The sequence below is a fragment of the Grus americana genome, chromosome 1, assembly GCF_028858705.1.
Source record: "Grus americana isolate bGruAme1 chromosome 1, bGruAme1.mat, whole genome shotgun sequence".
NCBI classification, from domain to species: domain Eukaryota; kingdom Metazoa; phylum Chordata; class Aves; order Gruiformes; family Gruidae; genus Grus; species Grus americana.
This window is the reverse complement of record NC_072852.1, coordinates 60,130,968-60,148,474: the sequence shown is the minus strand read 5'-3', so window position 1 is coordinate 60,148,474 and position 17,507 is coordinate 60,130,968. Positions and strand designations below refer to the sequence as shown.

Sequence of the window (17,507 nt, the reverse complement as noted above, 5' to 3'; positions counted from 1 at the left end):
TAACCTCAGTATAGGTCTTTTGAGTCCCCATAATTTTTGTTTTGATTCATGCTCTCTAAATATTTCCTCAAGGTCAGGTGGGCACTTTGTGCACCATATTTTCTGAATGGCTGTGCTTTTAGTCCATATTGATCAATTGGTTTCCTACAAAAATACCTGGGGAAGAAACGAGGAAACACAACTGACAATACAAGATAAAACATCAGTGCGTCAAACCATGAAATGTGGTACCTTCTTTATGACTCAAAATCCTAAAAATAAAGATTGAAAATCTCAGTGTTAGATATAGTTTAACCATTATTTATGGACTCTTAATTCCTGGAGCCAGGAATAGCTGCTGGAATTCTACAGCCTGATGGCTGGATGATCAGATTAATTCCTCTGGCATTAGCAAACATCTCATCATTAAAAAAGAAGAATGAAAAGACTAAGAAATTAAGAGCAAAATTTTTGCACCCTACTCTCTTGCAAAAAGGAACAAAAAAATACAAAGCATAACCCCTATTATATCTCAACAGGATATCCATCTGGAAAGTCTTACCTTCCAGATGCTTTCCCCTACTATTTCATTGTCCTGCTAATCTCTGCAACCACCCCTAGGGGGAAAACAAAACACTGCACAATTTAATGTCAGGCTAACATTTTGAAGGATGAACAATACAAAAGGAAATACACTCTGGATAACAGTCAGTTTAAATATTACAATGGTAAGAACCAGAAAAACAGAAGTGGATAATTTGAATAACATTGAATGCAAAAAATGTATGAAAATAAATTCATAAAAACAAATAGCATCTTACATGGACAAAATAGTAAATAAGTGCATTTGCAAATAATAAAAATCACAAATCAACAAGAAAGCCTACCAACTTCTTCCCCTCAAACAATCAAAGTTTAATCATATTAATGTGGTCAAACCTTCAGACAACTACCTTTTTTTTTTTACATAGAAGTATGAAGTCAAATAAACAAAATTACTATTACAGTGTTTTAGAGAAGTCCACAAAATGTTCTCCCAGTCTTCAGTAGGATGGCAAGGTTTCTTCTCACCAGGAGTCACCTGTACACTAAAGAACCTTGCAAGCCTGTCAGGAGTCATTTTATTAAGTTACAGAGGGGTTGGACAGACTTGTAAATTAAGTCCTTTAAACTTGAAAGTCAAATCTCCTAGCCAGTCACATGAAATGCTTGGGCTTTGAGTAGCTCAGCTATCTATTTGGACCGCTTTTGGTTCCACTGGAGCAGTGTGGCTAGAAACTCTACAGCCTGTTGCAATTGAAACAGACTGAATGGGGGTTCCAGTGCAGAGAGAACCTTCCCAAGAAATTAACACAGTTCTCACAATAAACAGGTCTACCAGGTACCTGACAAAAGATGAGTTTTATTGCTATCAACTTCTGTTTGGTTGCTTTTAAGTGTGATTGAATTTACATAACACCTCTTTCCAACCTCAAGGTGCATTATAACAGTACAAACAGGCAAAGAGTTGATTTAAAATATAAATAGAGTAATAACATACTTCTGGTATAGAAATGCAAAAGGACACTCATGGAGGAATGAAAAAAAGCATTTGGTTTTACACCGCTGCCATTCTCTTACTGTTTTACTATTTTCCATGCTCAGAAAACCCTTCTGAAGCCAGCAGCATGCAATTTGCAGAACATACTCATATCCTATATAGAAGTTTCTACGTCCCCAGCATCCTCATCCCATTTCATCTTTACAAATGTTTTTGTTTATGAGCTGCTGAAAATATGAAAATCTGGACAGATATGAAAACCAACTGGATACAGAAGAAACCAGTAAGTACTCATATTGGTTAACCCTATTAGGCCAGGAGTACATTTCACATCAACACATACATTAACTAAGCACCTAACAGCCAACTTAAGTTATGTCTTGGATATTATTCCAGAATTCCCCAGTACTGCTTGGCTCTCCTTTTTGCCAGTTCCTTACCAGACACAGGCAGCTATTAGATCCAATTCAAATGAGTACAATCCTCCAATTGCATGATGTTAGCAAAATCATTTAAGGCTTCATCTATGCTATAAATTGTAGCATTACTTACAAAAGATTTGGGGGTGATTTCAGAACACATTATTTCATTCTTTCCAGTCATAAATGTTAACTAAAAAACTCCTTACACCAGCGAGTAAGTAACAAGTAAAATCACTGCAGTTCACATAACAAAATAAAATGTTGGGGTTCAAACCTCTTTTATCCTGCCATGTTGGATGCACCACATACACACGTGTTCCAGGAAGTGAAGCAATACATGTATCATGCATACTTGGAAAACTACTCTAAGTTACTATGAATTTCTGTACACCATCAGTCTTTTCTCCAGATATGAAAAAGATTTCAGTCATAATTCCTATCCACAAATACACAGTCTGAAATTTCAAAAATAAAGCCATTGGAGTTGTCACAACATGATCATAATCTTGAAACTGAAAAAATTCCTCCTTTACACAGCATTCCAATAACTCAAAAGATAGACTATATATTCATGAAACCTTGCAAAAAGAAAAGCATCTTCTACCTTCTATGAAGAATATAGGCCAAAATCTCCTGCATTTTTGTAAGTTGTAAGTAACCGTTATAAATTTAGAGATGCTGTATTTCAGTAGAGCTAGAGAAGACAGGTTCATTTGCTGTGGTAACATTTACTACAGAAATATTTTTATTTGCTATAGCATCACCCTCTATTGCACAAGTAGCTATCTAGTAAGACAGAACTACTTGCATTTCTCACCACTGTTATTTCATCTCATAGGTTTTCCAGAGATCTCTGTTCATAAAATGTTTGTCAAAATGCACTCACACATAGCACCAGGCAAAGAGGAGATGAGAGACAGATGCTTCTGCATGTTAGTGGGCGGGATGGGAAAGAAGCTGGGGAAGCTTCTTGTATTTCTTTCCAGAAGAAATTCCTTTCCAGAAAAATTCCTCTCAGATACATTTTCCACCTCAAAAACAACAAAACAGATCAGCAATGGCTTAATCTCTTAGTTCCCTGCTCCAGCATGTTACCTTTCTGCCACATATGCTCTCTTCAGCTACTTGAGTGCATGGCTCTTGAAATAAGCTAGCTAAGATCTGAAACTCACTTCCATCCTTTATAGATTCTATCACTGCAATATGTACTACTGTAAAACTGAGGCTGCAGTAAAGTTTGCAAGCTAAAGAAATAAATTCAATTTTTTCAATTTTTTCCTCTGCTTTAGATTGCTTATCTTAATATAGGCCTTTACTGGTTAAAATATTTGTTGAAAGTACACAAAGTTGCAAATTCTACAAACCTATATTCACACATGCCAACTACACCTATATACACTGCAGGTACGGTACGTGCGTATCTTACTAGTGTTCCTATATATCAAAGCACAAAATGGAAGATGTTTCTATGTAGTATCACCATGGCACAGAACTAAGTGAGCAGAAAGTCCTTATCTAGCTCCATCTAAGCTATTGAAGGTGAAATCAGAGGTGAAGTACATACAGCGAGAATGAGTAAACCCACAAATGGTCCAAAATTATTTATTACATGAATACAAGAGACTACAATCATACCGAACAGGCTATTATCAAATCTCTTCAGTGACAAAGCTTTCTGTCGAAGACGACAAATAAAAACAAGTGCATAAATCACAAGGACATGTGGCTTAAGGCCATTATCCCAGAGGATTAGAAAATGGTTTTTGCATCCTCCCTCTTTACTTTTAGTACCTCCATCTTTGTTTTAATATTGTAGCTATTATTACCAGTGCTATCTGAAGATGAGAGTCCCTCGTAGTTATGAATGGCAAAGAGAAAAACCATCTCACTTGTTAAGAGAGATTCTAGGGTATGCTTTAAAGGTACATTCAGTAACCATAGGGTAAGAGTGTGTTTTTAATGTGTCCTGCCGGTCTTGTCCAACTGTGTAATGCTTTAATTATTAAGCCCTATACTGAGCATTATGGATTGTGGTTGCCAGGGACCACCAAAAACCCATGGTTTTGCTGTGCTAACCACGGTGCAAACACCTAACAAAGAAACTGCCGGTCCCAAGGTACTCACGCAATCCAAAGGTATGATTAACAAGTGGCAAAACCAGGGAAATGTAGCTGAAGCATAGAGGAAGCAGGCAAGTATCGCAATCAGCAGTCACCACACATTTGGGGATGCAACAAGGGAATAATCACTCTCAAATAACACCACCGGTTTCACTGACAATATTCAGAACATTCATTACAGACTACACTGTGTAAACATCTCATGGTCTAACTAAAAATGAAGTCTAGAGCTAAGGAAAATTGCTCAATTTATACATAGTACAAATTAGGATTGCACATAGTATAAATTAGGATTTTAACCTGGACTCCAGGTAAAATGAGAAATTGATGCTCTGTGCAACCCCTAAGGAGACAATTAAAAGATTTCACCAAGTAGCCCACAAATCTTACACAGGTCATCATGCCACCTCACCTCTGTTGAAATTACAGACATCACTACAGATACACAGACACTGCTCAATTTCTAAGAACACTTTTCAGAATACACTTTCATGCCTAAATAAAATAAAATCCCCAAAAAAATAGCTTGCCATCAACTTTTTTTTTCTTTTGCAGTCAGCAACTGCAAACTTATAGTCTCAAGGCAACCCCTCTTTCCCAGAGACACATTTGATCCAAAATGTGGATCAAAACTTGATTAGTAAAAAAATGCAGCTCCAAATTGAAAGGTGGGGTCCAGAAACTAGAAGCAAAACCAGAAGTGAGAGCCAGTGAGGAGCTGGAAGAGAAACATGAACATGCTGTTCTAATCTACTAATACAAGAACTTGAAAACTGTTTATAAAACCAGAATGCTCTTCTTCCTGACTGCTAAGCCACTATTCTCTTAATGATGAGGAAGAAAGAAATTGGTTTAAAATCTTCAGTCCTAAATTTCTGCTTCAAAATTATGGTACTTTTCAGCAAGGCAGTTGCTGACTCAAGTGAAAAGCTTAGCAAAGCTGAGCAGTAATTAAAGAGATTTCATTTACAAGACAATTTCACATTTGTACAGGGGGAAATGTGCTTCTTATGACATGAAATTTCCCATAATACTGAAAAGACGTATGAAGATATAATACCATCTCCGTCAGCAAAAAAGGTATGGAAGTTGGCTGCCAGGTCAACTTTTGTCAGGAATAGCTAACTGAAAACATTAGAGGGTATGATCGAACAAGCTCCTTGGGTAAAAGCCAAGAGGATTCAAAAATGGACCTGAGACAACTTGAACAATTAGAGAGTGATTTCTCACTACAAAAATTGACATCGGCATTACAAACAGCTCCTGAAAATGCTTCTCACTCTTAATAATGTTATCTCTGGCCCGCTAGAATACCAGTGGTCAATCCACTAAAGCTGTACCAGAAATTCCATTTTGCTCTGATTAATCAATATTACTAAGTCCTAAAAATGATAGCTGTACCTGACTCAAAACAGACCAAATAGAATGAGTTCTTGGTGATCAAAAAAAGTTGTATCACAAACTCAGATATGCATGATGAATACAGGTAAAGAAAAAGACACAAAAACACAAGGGAACTTGGATTTCTTGCTATCTGTGATGAATGACGCCGTTCCTGCCATGTTAGATGCATTTCACCTTCATAAATTACCATCACATGGCAGGTGCAGTGGGATCTGTCTCCATCCTGCTAAAGGTTTCTGTTTGGTTAGTCCAAAAAACTAGTGTTACATACTATTGTAAGATTTTATTTTAGCACTTTCAAGTCAAATATAAAAACGTACTTAAAATACCACATCAATTAAAAAACAATGTAACCTGACAGAGAAAACCAGTTGTGTCCCAGAACTACAGTGATTTTTTTCAGAACTGTCCCATGTTGCTGCTTCTAGTGGATCACAACACAGGAATACAGATTTTATTTTTTCCAAAGACATTTTAACAAACTATCAATTAAAAAAAAAAAAAGGAAAGTACAAACTATCAGTTTTCAAACACTTCAGTACACTCTTACTTCTGTATTTAGTAAGCTCTTTTGGGCAGAAATGGTTTCTCGCTTTGGGAATTTCTGACACTCCAGTTATGTTGGTTGACAGTGTGAAGAGTGACTGTTGATTGACATAACTTGGCTAGCAGAAGCTGCCACAGTAGTCACAGTTATATTGGCAAAAACAGTGCTTTTATCTGAATTGCTTCCATCATTTGTGGATTTATTTTTTTTTTGCATGAATACACATGAAGATACTAAGTTCAAGGAATTAGAGATTTGTGTGCAGTTTCATTGCTATGATCTTCTTGGGATGATGGAGACATGGTGGGATGGCTTGCATGACTAGAGTACTGCAATGGAGGGATATAGGCTCTTTAGGAAGGACATGTCGGAAAGACAAGGAGGTGGAGTTGCCCTTTGTGTGAGAGAGCAGCTGGAATGCATGGAGCTTTGCCTGGGCATGGATGATGAGCTAACAGAGAGCTTACGGGTAAGGATTAAAGAGCAGACCGGTATGGGTGACATTGTAGTGGGCATCTGCTATAGGCCACTTGACCAGGAAGAACAAGTGGATGAGGCCCTCTACAGACAGGCAGAAGCACCTTCGCGTTCACAGGCCCTGGTCCTCATAGGGGATTTAAACCACCCTGATATCTGCAGGAAGGACAACATAGCCAGGGATAAGCAGTACAGGGTGTTCCTGGAGAGCACTGATGACAAATTCCTGATCCAAGTAATAGAGGAGCCAACAATGAGAAGCGCTGTGCTGTACCTTATACTTACAAACAAGGAAGGGCTCCTTGGGGATGTGAAGGTCAAAGACAGCCTTAAGTTGCAGTGACTATGGTGGCATTCAGGATCCTGAGAGGAGGGAGCAGGGCAAAACCCAAGATCACAGCCCTGGACTTCAGGACAGCAGACTTTGGTCTCTTCAGGGATCTGCTTGAAAGAGTCCCAGGCCCTAGAGGGAAGAAGGGTCCAAGAAAGCTGGTGGATGCTCAAGGATCATCTCCTCCAAGCTCAAGAACTGTTCATCCCAACAAGCAGGAAGTCAGGCAAAAATGCCAGGAGGCCTACATGGATGAACAAGGAGATCCTGGCAAAAGTCAAACACAACCAGAAAGTATACAAAAGGTGGAAGCAGGGACAGGTAACCTGGAAGGAATACAGAGATGCTGCCTGAGCGTGCAGAAATGCAGTCAGGAAAGCCAGAGCCCACTGGAACTGAAACAGGTGAGGGATGTCAAAAATAAGTTATCTGAAGGGAGGGTGTAAAGAAGATGGAGCCAGATCCCTCTCAGTGCTGTTCAGTGACAGGAAAAGAGGCCATGGGCACAAACTGAAACACAGGAGGTTCCCTCTGAACATCAGGAAACACTTTTTCACTGTGAGGGTGACCAGGCACTGGCAAAAGTTTCCCAGGGAGATTGTGGAGTCTCCTTCTTTGGGGATATTCAAAAGCCATCTGGACATAGTCTTGCAGAACCTGCTCTAGGTCAGCCTGCTTGAGCAGGGAGGGTGGACCAGATGACCTCCAGAGGTCTCTTCCATCCTCAACCATTCTGTGATTCTCCAAAAGCACTGCTGTGTCAGAAAACTTCCAGCCATGCACCAGTGTTTATACTGCTGTTTTATACCAGCCTTTCAATTCCATAAAGTACCCTCGAGGTACACACAGAGTCTGTGTATTTGTGCTTCACCCAGCATGAAGGGAGCCCTCTCTCAATCAAGGCCTCTAGGCATTTCAGTAACATGAATAAATAACTGCTTTCTATACCATATTCACAATTCCACTCTTTCAACCAGAAAAGTCAAGATGTTTTCCCAAATCATATTACCTTCATATATAGCAACTTACAATATGAATTGTAATACGAAACATTAGATACGAAAGCCTAGGAGAAAACAAAAAGAAAAAGGAAAAAAAAAATTAAAAAAATCAAACTCGGGCCTTTCTCGACATACCAATGTCCAATTGCAAGACAAATGAAACTAAGGAACAAAACCCAAACACGGAGAATAAAATACCCTGCAAAATTAATTATTTCAGAGAATTCTTGATACTAACTGCAGGTCCAGAAATCTTTATTACTGATGTATAATATGATATTTTTTGGTCTGACAACAGAAAGGGAAGAACCTCATCTATGAAAAATTTGAAGAGCTTTAGGACAAGAAGAAGGACATGTGAAAATTTTTTTCTGTATCATACTACACTACCTTCAGACACCTGTTGAATATGTATTTACCTCTGTGCTGTGTCTCTCTCTCTTCTTCATTTCTCTCCACCCCTTTACTCTTAACAAATTTGCCCAGCAGCACAGTGGGATAGATGCCATACAAACATGGCAGTAACCTTCTATTCAGACAGATGCTGTGCCTGCCCCTGCTTATTGCTGGTCAAAACTGATATAAAATGATGTCATCAATAAAAGTGCCACATTTTTAACTTGGTTAGCATGTGTCAATAATTCAGTGGAGACTCTGGTCTCCTTAATGTTCATTTATGGTGAATTCTGCTAAATGGCAGTGGTCTGTGCCAGTTTCCCTCTCCAGGCTGTTTGCACCATCTGGCCATAGATAAAACTCCATATAGTTAAAGAACACTAACCTACAACCTTTAAAGACCAAGATATATTTATTTACTCCTTCAAGCATTCTCCCATTTTCTTCTCCTTTAAATGTTGTACTATTTTCTATTTTTGAGAAGTAAAATACACTCCTTTCTTCCTTTGGTCACAGCACTACCTCTAAATCAACAAAGAGTATCTGTAAATTCTACTATGATGGGTTTATTTTGTCATTTATTCAGTTGTCAATTAACTTTGTTTGTTTGTTTGAAGATGCACATATATTCTGCATATTTACATAAAAATAATTGCTATGTGCTGAGTATCATCAGGGACTTTGTTTTATCATCCACAACTATATTAAGCAATGGTTCTTGCTAAAGACAGTGGTGTTTTCACATGCTTAAAGCACAGGACACTGACTCAGGAAACCAGAGTTCTGCTCTTTGCTTTCTGACTAACCACTTGGGCAACTTTGCTCAAGTCATTTCACCTGCAGTGCATCAGTTTATCTTTCTACAGTGACATTCTCCTCACTCTAACCTGCTCTGTAAAGCATTCAAGGACCTATGGATGTATTTCCACAACGTGCCTAGGACTAGAGAATTGGCAAAGTTATTCTGCATATGAAACATACTGTCATCAATTTCAGTTCCTTACATACTAGTGGCATGATATTACTATTTTTGCTCATCTTGATGAAGAAAAAATGTTAAGAACATCTTTCTTTTCAGCCCATTCACCAACTGTGCACAATTATTCACATTGCAATTGTAACATAAATCAAGATCTAAGCTTACTGAATGGTATTTCAGATGTTTTCAGTATATGATGCAGTTTGATATACCTCAGGCGCCAGGTATGAGCACTGGTGCGAGAGTAGTCACCACTGGCAGTATGAACAAGTTGAGTTTTTACATCCAACTGCTCCAGCGGGACATGCAAAAGCAAGGGGCAAGGCTCTGGGTACCAACAGTAGAGATGTAAATTCCAAGATTGATAACCACATTGCAAGACAGTACTGTGCATGGTTGTCCACTGTCCAAACCAGCTGGAAAGTGATCTGATTTTGGCCATGGAGGAGTCTTTGCCAAAGGAATGCCTTTGTATGGAAAGAAGGTGTTCTAATGATCAAGGATCTGCATTGTGAATCTAAACAATGTGAGCGTGACTGACCCCAGAAGTTTGCTAGAAGCCACTATTTTAATCTAGCAGTCTTTAAGCTGTGCTAGCATTATAGTGACAAGAAGAGGAAAGGGCAGCCGATTGCGATGTTTGGAAGGAAAGGCAGTAACTTAAGACACTGCTGGTATACTCTCCTCTTCACACCTGTGAGCAACTATGATAGGACGTGAATTTATTTTCATACACATTGCTTCTTCCTTAAAGTCATCTAAATTGCAAGAGGATCACTGGACAATGAGTTGAAGACAGCTGCGACTCCAACATTTTCAGCTTGTACGTTTTATTGTTGCTCTCTGAGGTAGTAGGATAGAACACATTATTGGTTTGGTTGCATTCTGCATAGCAGTCTGAAAAACTTGGTATAAAATAAACAACATCAAGTACAAAAGCCTCCCTTTCGTGCTCATCACCAAATAGTTTGGTTTAGCCACTAGCGGGTCCAATCTTCCAGCGGACTCAATATCAGTACTGATATTTTCCCCTCTTTCTCCATTTGTAGCATCCTGCATTTTGTCAACATAAATCTCAGTGGAGGAAGACATCCCCAACCAAAAGCTTCTACCATTTCTTTAAACCAATCATTTTTTGCTTTGTGGAAGTTAATGACAACAAGCAACTTTCCTAGTACTAAAAAGTTGTTTATGACATCATCACCTACTGATTTCAACTACTTGGAAGAGTCACTGAAGGGGAATAGATTTCTCATATATGTAGTTGGTATTAAAGAGCTCTGGAAGACCAAAATCAAGGACATAAGTTATAAAGTATTCCAATAATAACAACAGAAAATGTCCACCTTTACAGGGACCTCATTCTTCATTGCTCCAATTCTCTACTGTGATAAAACAGCATCTAGTTGTACAGTACACTCAACACTGAAGAATCCAAAAATACAGACAATTGTACCCTTTTAAAGCGGTAGGAACCATCTTTATCTTATTTAAGAATTCTCAAGCACACCAGCCAGTATTTTATCTTAGAAGACTTGTCTTACATGAATGATAACCTCCCTGTGTTTAAATCTGAGTCACACTCTAGAACCAGTCTTAGGATTGAAAAAAAGATGAGACTACAGAAATACAGAATTGAACTGCTGCTTGCAGAGCCTCAGTTAATGTCAGTTCATCTTCTATAAAAACCAGGAAGCCTAGGACTCCTTTCTGTTAGAAAACAAATGAAAGCTAATATTCTTAAGAACAACACGATCTAAAGAACATATATTTGGGGATTTAATAATGCTAGAATGATTGGCTTTCATTTCTTATTTTTATCCAGTGGCACACACCTTTCTAGTACCTTCGGCCTGAAAAATATTGAATTAAGCAAATTCATACACTGAAGTCCAGTAATTTCTGAACATAAACTTCCATCTGCAGTATTGATTAGCAGCAGTATTAACTGAAGACAGAAGGGAAAACAATCACCAAAGGAATTTAGTACTGAGGTGACTGAGGTTCGGGGGTACAGCAGAGGAGTCAGAGATAGGAGGAAAGTGAAACCTAGCCAGGAGGAGCTGGGTTGAGAAGCCTGAACATCAGCTGGAAACTTCATGTCATTTCAACAGTCCACAATTCTTCTTGCTCCCTGCATTTCACCATTCAATAACTCTTTTTATTCCAGGATGAGAAACATTCTTTTCTCCAAACAGACAAATTCATTCCCAAGTCCCTAAACAGGTACTAAAGTCCATCTGGAAATTGTAAGAAAACAAAGAGTATCATATTAAAAAAAAATAAATTAAATTCCACAATTCCTTTCCTTCACGTCTCTGCCCTTTCTCTCTTCTTCCTCTCTCCTAAAACAAAATCCCTCATTATTCTTCTCTGTATTTAAGTGAAGATTGCTCAATAACATAGTTTTCTAGTTTTCTCCTAGTCTTAAGTCTTAGCTGTCAAATGCCTACCGGGAAATAATATTCAAAAGCAAATGATACAACTGAAATGATGGCATTGTGCATGTACCTATTACATTCTGGGATAAAACTTTACAGGAACTATTGAAAGCTGCAACTGAAAGCCACAACTCAACTTCCCTGGAAGTTTTAAGCAACAGAAAATTTCTCGTGAAGGAAGCGGGGGGATGCTTAAAAAGATATTTTTTTTTCTGATTATTATTATTTTTCTTGTAAAAGCATATCAGTGCCAGAATGTGAAAGCACCCACTGACATGGGTGCTGTCCTGATTTAAGAAAGCTATGGTTCTGGTGTTAGCACTGCTACTTGCAGTTTTGCCAAACAATAGCAGATCAAAACTAGTTATGATTTCTATCATTTTCACAGATAACTGGGAGAACAGTAAAGCCAGGCATTGTTAATTGATGTGACCCTTGACTAGCTGCCATTCAGGCAGCATGCATAGGGTCTGGGTCAACATGTGCAACTATTCCCTGGGGATAGAAAATTGGTATAGACATGGAGTAACAGAAATGACTCATCAATACTGGAAAACGCATGGGAGAAGAGTAGAGTGATGGTGGCATCTATCTCCTCGTAACACTGGTCAAGAGATCAGAGGCGTAAGGACAGGGAACTCTATCCTTAAAAAGTCATCTATTTCTTTTTATTATATTCAAGTGTACCTATCTTATGTGGAGGTTAGTGAGGAAGACTGCATTCTGTCTGCTCCATCTGAGACTTCCAGCTTCCTCCATCATCAGGCTTATGTGATTAGATCTGGCTTTTTGCTATAGCATTAGATAGACGTTGGTGGGGTTGTTCTTGCCAATTTTAAGCGTAGCTTCTACCCAGTTAACTCCATTGTAGTGGAAATAGTAGCTATATCCCAGAAAGAACAGTGATGTGGATACTGTAAGCACTGTTCAGACCTGGTCTGATCTGGAAATTGAAACAGGTAATGGAACTATTTTACACAGTCTGTTTCTAATTCTGACACAGACGGCACTTAAACAAGGATTCCAGCCTTGGCAGTTTTGCTTCAAAGTCAGTGCCAAGGCAAGGATAATCCTTTCTAGCAATTTTCTCCTTGATTTTTGAGCCACCAACTTCCGTATAAAATAGAATTTGTTATCTGCTACTCCCCTTCTACAGCTGTGCATTGAACGAGCTTTGACAAGACACAGGACAGACGTTCAAATACTGAGCCGAGTGACACCAAAGAGACTAATGAATCTGTACAAGGTACAAAGCTCATTTCTTAACCCTTATCTTCAGGTGGGTGTACTACAAGGAAGAAAAAATTAGTGATCCAATGAAAAAGCAAAAAAGGGAAAGTGAAATTACCTTCCCTGATAGTAGTTCTGACTCTCCAGCTCTTAGATAATGCTAAGTGTGGGATAATGAACAATGATTGTTTTTTAAAGCTAACATTCGCTACAAAGAGGAGTCAAACCCAGACAACTAACAGAGCAAAAATAGCACATGTATGTATGTTTCCTTACACAAAACTACTTTTCAGAAAGTTCTTTAGTCACAAAATTAGGCAAATAACCAATACAGCTAACTCTGGAGAGAATGGAGACAAACTCATGAAGAAAAACCAACTGTAAACTTGCATTGGCCATTATGTCCTCTTCTCACACAAGTCTTTATCTTAATGTTATCAGCACACACAGGTTATAGGAAAAATAGATACACCAGAAATCTCACATCCTTAAGATGGATTTTTTAAAAATTTATTCTAATGCAGATGATGAAAGGTCTTCAATCAAAGCTTGCAAGACCTCATGAATATAGGCTTTCATACAAGACAGGGGTGGGGGGGGGAAAGGAATGCTGTTCTGGGTGTAGATAAGCACTCCCATCAACATCGATAGGAATTTGCACATAGACCAAGTTTAGCACGTAGTGCAAAGACTTCATAGTCAGGTTATGAATTTTACCCATTATTAGCCTTTATAAAGTGTTTATAAACATCAGGCAAAATGGCTTGGGTTTCGTTGGGTTTGTGTATGTGTGTATTTGTTTTTTTAAGATTGGTCTTATAAAGGCACACATACAAAAAAGAAATCAGACAGAGGATGAAAGAGGAGAGTATTCTAGTAAAGGTCTATTGACAACTGATCGTTTATTCCAGGTAAAACGAAAAATACACATTTGAGCAAGAGAGAACTCACACAAGTAATAGTTTGGAGCATTGTTCCTTCAAAATCATTATACTTAAGAACACTTCAGTTCAGTGATTTAAGTGCACATGGGAGATGCCTAGTTTTACCAGTTTTCTCAAATAATTCATTCAGAAGGAATACTACTTTTGCTAATATTAAGTCCTACACATTGAAATTTCAGATCAAGTCTCTGACAGATCTTAATGCTGCCAACAGACATGTAGTCATTCACCACTGCTCTGCACTTTGGCTTTCTGAGGTCTCTACTTTGCAATTCCTGTAGATTGAATAGCTGGCACAGGGAATTCAGCATATTAGTAATACTATTTTCAGTACTCCTTCAAAGACAAACAATGCCTATTTCTCCAGACCTGAGAAAACTTATGATCTTTTATGTCATCTAAACAGAGAAGAAAAAACGCTGTCATGCATATTTCAGATATATTAAAAAAACCCCATATCTTGCTGTATATGGCCATCCAAATACCTCCAAGCTATTCTTTCCTTATCAGCAACAGAGAAGGGGGTAAGTACTTTGAACAGGAAAGATGCAACACACACCAGAAATCAAAAATTGTGAGAATTAAATATCAACAGGATGGAGAAAAGTAACCTGCTACCACAGTGGGCAATTAAAAGACCAAAAAAAAAAAATCAAAACCAACCTACCTATCCAATTATCCATCAGAGACTCTGCAGTTACCGCTGCTTCTACATGACTTGCAGCCTTGCTGATCAAGGGCCGTCACAGGACACCTAAGCAATAAGAATTTCACATTTCAAACTTGGAATACTTATCAGCAATTTGCAGTTTTCAAGAAGCCTCGGGATACCTGTTCCACCTTGGTCATTTCTCCATTTAAAAAATAATGCAACACAGTGAAGACGTTCAGCGGTTTGGGCTTTTTTTTTTTTGTTAACTTGTTCTTTTCTTATAAGTAAAGTAACCTCTGATCACCTATCTGCATTTGCAGTAGGGAGCAGAATGACTTCGTCAGAAGATCCCCCCTGTCCTGAACTCATCGTCTGAGTTTATATATGCAATTTTTCTTCTAAGCTTACAGTATAGTGATGGAGCTCTATAAGGTGAGAAAAAAACCCCTTCATTTCATAGGTCTTATTACGATAGTCTGTGCATTTTCACCACTGAATGGGAAAAAAAACCACCCAACCCAAACTAGTCCCCCTAGCGTACCTTTGCAGTAGGAATCTAAAGAATATGTGGCAAATCATTACCCCGTCTTTTCATGTGAAGCTTTTTTTTTTTCTTCAGTAGAAGACATAACCACTTACAGAAACTGCAGGGAAACTAGACAACCTTTCAATCCATTTATCTAATTTCCTGCTGTTTCTATTTCTGAACAAGTTAAAAAAGTAAACATTGTACAAAGAAAATCTGCATCCAGATTTCATTAAATAAAATGTGCTGACCTGTTGGCAATTGCCAGGTTGTCTGGTTTTAACATAGTACTTTGTTTAGCCCAGTGCTTTCTGTTCCTTCTAGCACTGAAATTGTATTTAAAAAGCTAACAATGTTTAAAAGACATTTGATTCATTGTAATTTCCATCCCGGCATGCATACGTTCCAGAATACTTAAATGACAATCAGTGCTGTGAAAATGTTTCCTGTAGTAATTTTAAAAGTGCTATAAAAACCAAGTACAGTACATGCACAAAAAGGTAAGACCTTGTAACAACAGTTCAGATGCCTCCACAGGCTAATTTTCTGTTATAAAAATGCATGTTGGAAAAAAAAGTAGGCTTTATTTGCTGTCTAGCAGTACCCCCTTCCAAGTTGAACAAAGCAGAAGACATTGCACTCAGGTGAAAACACAGACAAAGATTGCTTGTGTGATGCTCTACAAAGAAGAGAAATCACTTGCTTTCTAAAAACAAAACCGGGCACAGTGGAAGAGCTAGGAATCTCTCCAAAAAGTGTTACATAAGGCATTGTCAAACTTCACGTCACCTCCACAGAGGCCGCAAGTTGCTATTCCCCCTCCCCGGTGAGCAGGGATTAATGATCTAAATGACACAATTCTCGGAGAGGAGGTGATAGCAGCAGCCTTCCCAAAGGAGAGCCTCCTGGGCTGAAGCCTTGCTGGGAAGGCTGGAGGGGGATGGGGAAACCACCCTCCCCACCTCAGCGTCCCGGCCAAACTCCAGCTTCGCCCCGAGCCGGCAGGCAGGTCCCGATTCGGGCAGGCTGCCTCCCGGAGCAGGCATGCCGAGGGGCAAGGCGTTCACGCCCCACGGCGTGACACCCTTCCACCCGCACGGCAGCAGCCGCCAGCCCCCGGCTCTCCCGGACTCCTCCACGCAGCCGGCGGTACTTGGCGGGACGGCGGCCCCGTTCCCCCTCCGCCCCACGGCTGGAGCCCCCCGCGGAGCGGGAACACATCCCGGCCGGAGGAAAGGGGCGTGGGGTGCCGTGTAAACAAGTGCCCGTGCGGACTCAAGAGGGGAACGGAGTGCGAGCCAGGCGGGGTAACCTCCCTCGGCTGGGGAGACGGGGGGACGTGCCCCTTTGTGCCAGGGGAGCGGACAAGCGTTCCTCCGCCCGAGCATCTCCTCAACTCCGCATCTGATGGGGATTAAAATCCAGGAGATAAAAACACCACCGCGGCCCTACCGGACTCGGATGCCCCCTCTCCCGGGCTGCTGGAAGGGAGACACTCACCGATTGTTTCTTGCCCTCCCCCGCCCCTCGCCTCTAAAAGCAGCAGCGACCCGACGAGGCACTTACCATCCCCGGGTGGCTCCCGGGCCGCCAGGACGGGGGCTCGGCACCCGCCTCTCCGTGCAAGCAAGCGGTCCTTCCCCCTCCTTCGCCCCAGCTCCGTTCCCGCAGCCTGGCGCTCCGGAGGTGTCAGCCGGCGGGTCCCAGCCGGGGCGGCACCGGCGACTCCACTCTCCGCGGGACGAGGTGCCGCTGACGGTGGGAGGAGGAGGAGGAGGGAAGCGGGGAGGTCCCCACTCTTCCCGGGATGCGCCGCCGAGGTGGCTGCCTCCTCCTCCGCCCAGCTCTCTCTCCAGGGCCTGCCCGCTCCCTGCTTCGCGCTGTCCTGAGGTGCAGCCCGGCCCCGTCCGTCCGTCCCGCTCGCCTTCCCCCGCCCCTCTCCCCGGCGGCGAGCCGCACGGCGCACAGGCCCCGCCGGCGGCCAGAAGGACCCGGGGGCGACGGGGGATTCCGGCCCGGCCTCCTGTCCTCTCCCCGGGGCCTGGCGCACACTCTCCGCGGGGAGAGGAGGCCCTGCCCCGGCCTGGCGGGCGGCGAGCAGCCCCGGGAAGGTCACCGGCACCGTGGAGCCGATCACGGAGAGGCTCCCTCCGGCACCGCCGCGGCCGTTGCTACTGCTGCCGGCCCGGCCTCAGCGGCCGCTGGGTGCCGCGCTCCGCCCGGGCTCGCTCCGTGCGGGTGCCCGGCGGCCGCCTCCGAGTCTGAGTGCCAGGCTGCCCCCTTCCCCTTCCTTCCTTCCTTCCTTCCTTGCCTCCCGCCCCTTCCCCGCTGCCAGCCTTCCCCCGCCGGCTCCCTCCGGCGCCCTGTGCCAGGCTGCCCCCTGCGGGTCTCGGTGCCGAGGCTGCCCGCCGCCGGCGCTGCGCCCGGCGGGCCGAGGCGGAGGCAGGCGCGAGGGCGGCCGCCGCTGCCGTTCCGCGGGTGCCGGGAGCGGGGTGGATGCCCGCCGCCGCTCTGCCCC

At 41.7% G+C, this 17,507-nt stretch overlaps 1 protein-coding gene across 2 annotated transcripts in view; it reads right to left on the bottom strand.

Annotated features, from left to right (window-relative positions):
• Window positions 1-17,284, bottom strand: part of LARGE1 (LARGE xylosyl- and glucuronyltransferase 1) — a 289,620-nt gene extending 272,336 nt beyond the window's left edge. For both annotated transcript variants that reach the window (XR_008574184.1, XM_054804363.1), the window contains exons 1-2: window positions 16,556-17,284; window positions 14,479-14,565 (exon numbers count right to left, since the gene is read on the bottom strand). The gene's annotated coding sequence lies outside the window, so the exon portion shown is untranslated. The remainder of the gene's footprint in view (window positions 1-14,478; window positions 14,566-16,555) is intronic.
• Between the last annotated feature and the right edge of the window lie 223 nt (window positions 17,285-17,507).